Source organism: Coenobita brevimanus, chromosome 13, assembly GCF_032717465.1.
Source record: "Coenobita brevimanus isolate Jiangsu-jjx chromosome 13, ASM3271746v2, whole genome shotgun sequence".
NCBI classification, from domain to species: Eukaryota; Metazoa; Arthropoda; class Malacostraca; order Decapoda; family Coenobitidae; genus Coenobita; species Coenobita brevimanus.
In genome coordinates, this window is record NC_136966.1 from 2,057,153 (window position 1) to 2,066,673 (window position 9,521).

Sequence of the window (9,521 nt, forward strand, 5' to 3'; positions counted from 1 at the left end):
AATGACCATGATCTGTGGCCAAATATTCATGTGTCAGATGTTGCGTTTGATTCTGATTGTCAAAGTCTATAGCAGGGGTTCCCAACCTGGGGTAAATTACCCCAAGTGGGGTAATTTGGTCTTTTGTGAAGTGTAATGGGGAGGTAACAAAAAAAAAAAGATCTAAAAATCATACCAGTTATGATAGACTTCGGACCTATACTAAAATTCAGAGATGAATGTTTAAAGTCATGTTTATTTGGTATCAGTGTTAATAATAAAAATAAATTACTCCTTGCAATAACCCTCTTGGTTTTAGCCTAACCTTTAATTAAGTCCTACATTCAAACTAAAATCTAGGCATCAAAATGTTAAGCAGCTAAAATGCAATTGTGGAAACATAAGCAATGAGGGGTAATGAGTGAAGAGAGGTGTGGAAAATGGGGTAATGGGTAAATAAAGGTTGGGAACCCCTGCTCTATAGAGAGAGAGAAACAGGAGAGGCGGCCAGTGTTTTGTTGCCAACTTGACATGTGCCCCATGAGGTGCTTCATGAGGTGGGAATCACTACAGAGCGTTACTTGACAGTGATGCATTACTCGTGGTATAATGGATACAGAATACCGTACTATGGGAATAATCAATACACCTTACAGTATGACAGGAATCCATACCACTTGTTAGGACTCCATATTATAATTACAAATCATAATAGATAAATAGATAGATAGAGAGACAGATAGAAGCAGCAAGTCAGATGATGAGAAGGTATTGTGTCTGCGAGAATCGAGCAATGCTAAACATGCTTACACACTCTTAACTCAAGGAATGCTTTATAGGCACATGACAGCGCCTTGTGACCATACACACACATACACAGATACCCACACACAGGCTTCTAGAACTTTACAACCACAGTTTAACACACGAGACACGACCCCTGCTACACCAGAATTTAGGAAGCAGAGGCAGAAGGAGGCTAGCATTTTAACCGACAGGTAGTGGAGAGAGTGAACAAGAAAGAGGCTCAACTAGACCTACTAATTATATTGTCTCTGTAAGAGAGACATACCCTGCTCAACTTAGATTTCTCTGAAGATAATAAATTAAGATCAACTCACTGTATTCATCTTTAATTCCTACTACAAGAAATCGAGAGTGACAACTAAACAAGTACAAACTTCTCTACAAGTAACTACAAAGTCTTTTTATGACATTATTTGGTGGCAGCGGTGGATACGAACTCCAGTGCCTCCTCGAAGAGACTGGTGAATTTCTCACAAAAGCAGTGGCATGAGACTTATGCTAAAGTATTAGCTTCAGTTCTACAAATGAATTCCTACAGGGAATATCAAGATTAAAAAAAACTCTCACAACCAACAACCACAACCAGCTCCTTGACAGTATTCTCTCCAAATTTCCCCCTCCGTCTCCACGATCATCAGTGCTGGATGTAGAGGTGAAGAGGTCACAGCGGACGCCTTGCAAGTAGTTCAACAAAAGTACAATGTATACAAACAATCTTGCAATTTCTACGACGAACCAAAGCGAACTACAAAGTTCTATCTATCATGTGTTTCTCTATCGAGATCATATTCATCTCTTTATTTTTTGCAACTCACCCGAAGAGTTTACTCCACTAAAAGGAAAGCTATTAGTAAATCCCTTCAGCTCCAACGACGTTTTTTTCTCTCTCTCTCTAGGCGGTGTACAATATTCTGACGCTTTGGGACCTCTAGCATGTGAAGTGGACAGTGAAGGCCTTACTTAACTCCTCCCACTCCAAAAAATACCTCCCATGCTGAATAAAATCGTCTGCTGGAGGAGTGCATAAAGCAAAAGTTACGAAATTAGATTGAAGAAGTTTTTCAAGGCAAGTAGTATAAGTAGAGATAGAGATGATTTCGCCCAGAGGTATCATGAGTAATACATGGATTTATTTTCTGAATCTTCAAACTTCCTTTTTGATGTATATTATAGTTTAATCTTAGGACTTGATAGTTTTGGTATGCTTTAGGATACAGACTTCTTTAGCAAGAGGAAGTCAGATACAGTACATCATTCACAGAGACAGTAGATCCACTATAGAGATCCAGCCTGAAATGAACAAAAGCATTTGCAGTGGTAACCTAACTGGAACAATAAAGTCATTGTGCTGAAGGAATTCAAAGACATAAATGGTAAATTATTCCTTCTTTCCCTTAGGATGCGAGTAGACGCCACTGCTAAAACGAGACTTACAAACCACACAAGTACATCATAGCTTACGCACTAAATCAGGCCCTTCAACATTATGATTTAATATTCAGCTTTAAGTATCTGCAGGTACAAAGAGCCCTGAAATGCAATCCTGCCAAGCATCTGTCCAACATCGACCAACCACTGATCGATGCCGGCCACAGCTGTTTTACCATTAAACTGAGGATATTATTACCTGCTGAAATGATGCCATGATACGGAGGGAAGAGGAAGATGAAAATAATAGAAATACATAATAATAATAATAATAATAACAATAACTATTCTATCTATCTATCTATAGCCCGACGCCCTAATCCCGCAAAGGGTGGCCGCAGACAAAACGCCTCCAAGTCACTCTGTCACTCCACTCATTATAGACTCCCCTCCCCCCAACTCACCCCTCCTCCCTCATATACTTCTCAACTCCATCCCTCCACCTCTATCCCTTCGGTCTACCCCTCCCTCTCCCTCCCTCCACCTCACCTACATCACACCCCTCTTAGGCAGTCTTTCATTCTCCATTCTCTCCACATGTCCAAACCACACCTCAGTGTATTTCTCCTGAATCTTTTCAACCACATCCACATCTACCCCCACAACGTTCTCTCTCCACTTCTTCATTCGTCAACCTGTCCCTCCACGTCACCCACATGCTCCTCTCAAGTAATCCTCATTTCCACTGCTCTCAACTCTTGACTTGTTCCCCTCTCTTGCAAGGTCCACGCCTTCAGCTTCCCCCATTACGCTCAGGGTAAGGGCATCAGCAATACCATCATGTTTCTGTGACTTCTTAACTTCCATACTCACCTCCCTATTTCTTCATCACTGCTTTCAGTGGTACCAACAACCTTTCTCTCCTTGCTGTACTCCTTTTCACGTACTTCATCCCCCAAAGTTCCATCCTTACTCACTCACACTCACCCAAGTACTTTGAATGCACTCACATTCTCCATATCCTCACCATCCAACCTCACTGCACACTCTTCTGTGACTTTCATTCCTCTCTAAACACTGCATAACTCTTTACTTTTGTTTACATTAACTTTCAGCTTCCTCCTCCTACACACTGTCCCAAATTCTATTCACCAAACCTTTGCAACTCCCATTCATCTTCACTCAACAATACTGTATCATCAGCAAACAGCAACACAATAACAATAATAATAATAATAATAATAATACACAAATAACAAGGCTTAAGATTGACACATGCCTATTGACCTGAACGAGGGTCATTAAGGAATTCAGTCCATTTTTACTAAGCTTTTGCAGTTCGCTTTCGTGTCAACAAATGGGTTGACGGAGGTTGTTAGTGCCCCTCCCTGTAAAACAGCTTCTCAACTCAAAGAGAAACGGCCACTCCCTCACGGGATTGTGGTGTCTGGCTGTAAATAGATAGGTAAATAAATAAACAATCTTCCTCTAGAATACAACACTCAACAATAACATTTCCTGTACATACAGGTGTCAAATTATGCATGCTGAGTGGACCGTGGACATAGGGGGAAAAATTTCCCCATCGACGCTGAATAAAACAGTTTTATATTATTTTTATTGTGGCCTGAATGGGCGCTAGAACCATTATATCACCGGCTCTCGTCATAAAGGTGAGAGGGTCACTGACATACATACATACAGTACATATATATATATATATATATATATATATGACTCAACATCACACATCAATAAACAGACAAGTTCTAATAGAAAATACTAATATAATAAAAAAATGTCATGACCACATTAGACTACAACTGGCAGAAGCACTTCTCATACGTGAAAACACGCTGGCCATAAACAACCAAACTACCTGGACTAGATCGCACCCTCTAAAACTGTTTAAATACACAAAGCGCCTGAATTTTGCCACAAGCAGCGACAATTACAAGCATTGAACATTACAGCACACACAATAACACAACTGGCAACACTACACAGCCACAAGCACCACTCACCAATACAACCTTCGCAGTCAACCACGTAGCTCATAGCTGACTATAGCACCTATAAGGTTTGTCTCTTTTATCCATACACTTTTAATCTGTAGCTCATACTAATGACTTCACCTAAAGGGTTTGTGTCTCTTATCCATACTTTTGTGACTCTACACTTCTTATTAGTCGTTGTTGTACCATTATCAATATATGGGCATATATTGTATAGGTTTATGTTGTATATGTCATGTTTTATAGTGTATTGTAATCTATGTTGGTAAAGTCGCTGATGATGTGTAAGGATACACGAAACGTCCTAGGAAAATGAAAATAAATAATAAAATATAGTTACGACATGGATTTTGGACATATTATCTAGCAACCTGTTAATCATAGTGTAAAACAATGTGTAAGAAAACTCAGAAAAGATCAACAGAAAAATAGTGAACAATGGCTATGCCTATGGTCCTTAATGATTTTTGCATAAAAGAAAAACATTCTTGCCTCAAATATACTAATATATATATATATATATATATATATATATATATATATATATATATATATATATATATATATATATATATATATATATATATATATATATATATATATATATATATATATATATAGCATACACACACCCGTATTGTGATTAAATATCCAATGCAAAGCAAATCACATATTCACAATCGAACAGTTTCTTAAAGTACCAGGTAACCAACGAACACATAATCATGGTATCCACTGCAAGATCGGACCTCACCTCAAAGTTGCAGTGTAGTTGTCAGACTTTCCGATGCTGACAAATACAAAGGTGGAAGGTGTGTTTGTGAGTAGTGCAGGGGTTCTCAACCTGGGGTAAAGTTCACTCCCAAGTGGGGTAATTTGGTCTTTGTGAAGGGTAATGGGGGAGGTAACAAAAAAAATTCTAAAAATCATACCAGTTATGATAGACTTCGACCTATACTAAAAATTCAGTAGATGAATGTTTAAAGTCATGTTTATTTGGTATCAGTGTTAATCAATAAAAATAAATTACTCCTTGCAATAACCCTTCCTTGGTTTTAGCCTCAACCTTTAATTAAGTCCTACATTCAAACTAAAATCTAGGGATCAAAATGTTAAGCAGCTAAAATGCAATTGTGGAAACATAAGCAATGAGGGGTGAATGAGTGAAGAGAGGTGTGGAAAATGGGGTAATGGGTAAATAAAGGTTGGGAACCCCTCAGGGTGGTGGTGCGGGGGAAATAGTGAGAGGACGAATGCGAAAGCTCAAGTAAGTTAATTATTATAAATGGTGCGTCATGTTGGTAAAATTAGACTTACCGGATAAACTCATCATACATGAATGTATTCATTCATCTACAGACACATAAGACATACAGATCATTTTCCTTAGACCACCCTTCAGAGGAGACAGACAGATAGACAGGTTCTATACGAAGGATCACCATAGACAGCAATATTATAGACATAAATGTACACATACATGGATAGATAGATAGCTAGATAGGATAAATATAAATCTGATAAATACGGATCCATCCATCCATCTATCATCCAATCCCTGTGTTTCCCCTCATGAGGAGCGTAGGAGCCCGTGGCTAGGCAGTTGGTCCTGACATGCTTAAGATGTAGAGATGACCATGGCCTCCCTCATCCCTGGAGTGGAAACATTATTACGTGAGCAGAAAACCCCAACCATCCCTTAGATATAAACCTTCACCGGCTCAATCCGGATCTGGAGGTTGCACAATAATTACCTCACTAAACCACCAGGTACCAAAATTTGGTTATATGGTTACCACTCCAGCGTGGTAGTAAATGGTTTCCTGGTGTACAGGGAACCATTTGGCTTGTCACTCAGTGTAAGAGAGACAGGGGTTCCCAACCTTTATTTACCCATTACCCCATTTTCCACACCTCTCTTCACTCATTAACCCTCATTGCTTATGTTTCCATGTAATTGCATTTTAAGCTGTTTAACATTTTTTGATGCCTAGATTTTAGTTTGAATGTAGGACTTAATTAAAGCGTTGAGGCTAAGGAACCAAGAGGGTTATTGCAAGGGAGTAATTTATTTTTATTATTAACACTGATACCAAATAAACATGACTTTGGTAACATTCATCTCTGAATTTTAGTAATAGGGTCCGGAAGTCTATCATAACTGGTATGATTTTTAGATTTTTTTTTTTTGGTTACCATTCCCCCATTACTTCCCTTCTACAAAAGACCAAATTACCCACTTGGGGTAATCGTTTTACCCCAGGTTAAACCCCTGGTGTAGAGTCTGTACCCACAGGCAGAAGGAAGAGATGATAGAGAATGGAAGGGAATGAAAGACAGAAGAGGGAGTGTAAAGTCACACAAACAGATAGAGTTATAAACAGAGACAGATAGATACGCTGATATCTACAAATACATGGAGATATATAGACAGATAAACGACTTGAGAGCAGATAGTTTGACTTGATAGCCTTCCAGCTGATAGATACTCACGACTGTGAAACAGAGAGCGAAATGATAACTACTGTGGTCCGTGTTCTGTGGAAGGGAAACAAGCGCGCGTATTAGCAGACACACTACACACACACACACACACACACACACACACACACACACACACTCACTACACACACATAATAACAAAATCCACTCTTCCACTCCCACCCAACCTTTACACAAAATATTGCGCATGTTAACAGGTTGCTAGTATCAATATCCCTTCTTAAATCATACTCCTCCTTTCACGAAGCTCTCAGCCTCCACTACATCCTACACCCTGAGTATTGTGTCCTAAAAGTTGTTAATAACATTGGCAACCTACAAGTGCCCATAAAATCCCTGAGGCAGAGCTGCTGTATTTAGGTAAACTGCCTTGAGCTTTGGGGTTGCTTATAAGACTGTTTGTTTATCCTTTCACTCCCTTCCACTGCACTGGCACAAACACTTCACAGCCAGACAGGAGAGAGTATGTGCTTGAAGAAGTAGAGAGAGAGAGAGAGAGAGAGAGAGAGAGAGCCAAAGGAAGTACAAATAACAGGAGATGCAGTAGTCCATAGTAATGATATCTGTTGAGGAGGGGGAGCTAATTCTACTAAAGGTCTAACCCAATGAATGCGGGAGAGAAAGGATTGAAAGGAGGAAAATCGTTATCTGGTATAAAAACATGTTTATGGGTCAGAATGTGGCTTGGATCCTTTATAATCCAGTGACTCCTGCTGGTAAAACTCGATCTCTATGCAATGTAAGACTCACCAACGTGCGGCTTCGATTTCTGTTTTTCCACAGTGCGGTGTTTATTTTGTACGTAACACAGAGGCGACTCTCTGTGACCAGTGTCAACACCTCTCACGACGAATACCTTATGGTAATTTTTTTTTTTTTTTCGATTTATTGATGCTGAGATTCTAGACAGATTATATTCAGAGTAGGAACCTCCAGATTTTTTTTTTTTTTTTTTGCTAGGGGTATTCCACACAGCCTTCATTAACTCCTTTTCAGTATTTTTTCCTTCCTTCCTGTCACCTCTTTCTTCCTCCCTCTGCCCCCTCTCCTCTCTCACATAAACTTTTCCCATACCAACCTACCTCTACATTTCCTGTCCCCCGTCAAACACTTTAAGTGGATGCTTGAGGCCTCAAGTGGTACGTGAGGCGGGGCAGGTAGGAGGGTTGAGTGGGTAAAAAAAAATGAAGAGACAAACAAATAATCAGACAAAGGCGAATAGATGACGAATCTTAGTGCATAAAGATTAACAAAGAAGAATAAGGCTCAGAGGATGCATTAGTAGTGAGCTTAGTAGGCTTCGCTTGTAACATCTTTCCATAACTACATTTACTTAGCACCATAAGCAACTTTAAACTGTTCTGCTAAATGGATGAAATGGATGAGGGAAATGAAGTAGTAAAGATAAAACAGAGAACTAGAGAAGAAGCGCTTAGGACCTTAGTTATTCGTGGCATGAGAAGTTTAATAGTGCGCCTATTCCATATCGAGGATTTAATTCCATATACTATTTCCACTGCTATAATATCGAGATAGTTTAATTACCAGTTTACCATACAAGAGTGTAGATCTAGAATTGAAAGTGTTATGTGCAAAATAAGTCGCTATGTGAAAAGGTATTGCGATATAGTCTAATAATGTTACAGTAAATATCATTCGAAAACGAACAGAAGAAGATGGGAAGGGTTAGGTTATTGCCTATGTACTGAGCTAAGGTCATTAAGGCAGACAGTTAATGGCTTTTGAGTCCCAGTCATCCCAGAAAAAACGACCTCCACATAAAGCGATATTACAGTAGTGATCAATAAAAAATAAAAAATAGATCGCAACTGCTGTTAATTCTTTTTATCCCGATCCATGGAGCTATACAACAAGAGTGAACAAGGCAAGCTTCTTTTTCATAGATTGGACGATGATGATGTTGATGATGATGATAGTGATGATGATGATGGTTGTTAGTTATATATGATAATGATGAAGAGGAACAAGAGGTTCAAATCAAATATATTGTCTAAGAAATTATATTTACAGCTGACTTTGGCATTGTTAAAAGAAAGTCACATATAGGACTAACTATGTCATATACATGTTTCAGTGAGACTCCAGGCTTTATATTGGGTTAAATGGTTGGGGAGTGGAGCGTCACTGGGTCATTTATTAAAAGAATCTTTTCCATTTTGACGAAAAATTGTCTGGGAATAAGAAAAACAAACAAGACGTCGTCGTAGTGAATGGCTTATTACATCTGCTTGACAAAGTAGAAAAACATGTAATCACATAGATTAATGTGTGTGTGTGTGTGTGTGTGTGTGTGTGTGTGTGTGTGTGTGTGTGTGTGTAAAAGAAAAGACTGAGTGTGGCTTTGTGAATAGCTCATCTGTCCGAGTATGGGACCATTCTATGCACAGTATACATATGTGTGTGTGTGTGTGTGTGTGTGTGTGTGTGTGTGTGTGTGTGTGTGTGTGTGTGTGTGTGTGTGTGTGTGTTAATATGTCTTAACAACGACAACACAACATTAGAGGAAACGAGGTAGACATAGATAGAGAAGAAAGAGAGGATGAGGAAGATTCAGATCGACGGATTGACGCCTTTAAGCGCCGAGGGGTAGGGAGTTCTCACCTGATGTAGCAAGAAAGAGCGATGTGACCAGTAAACAGTGCACAAGAAAAGATGTAAAACTCACAAATACACCTACTCTTCTATTTACTTTGCCACTCTCTTTCTCTCTCTCTCTCTCTCTCTCTCTCTCTCTCTCTCTCTCTCTCTCTCTCTCATGCACACAAAATATTAGAGATAGATAGATAGATAGATAGATAGATATTTATATATATTTTATTATATACTAGT

At 39.0% G+C, this 9,521-nt stretch overlaps 1 protein-coding gene across 1 annotated transcript in view; it reads left to right on the plus strand.

The window, feature by feature from the left end:
- The window catches only part of LOC145414570 (uncharacterized), a 28,951-nt gene that overhangs the window by 18,687 nt on the left and 743 nt on the right, over positions 1–9,521 (plus strand). The window lies entirely within an intron of this gene.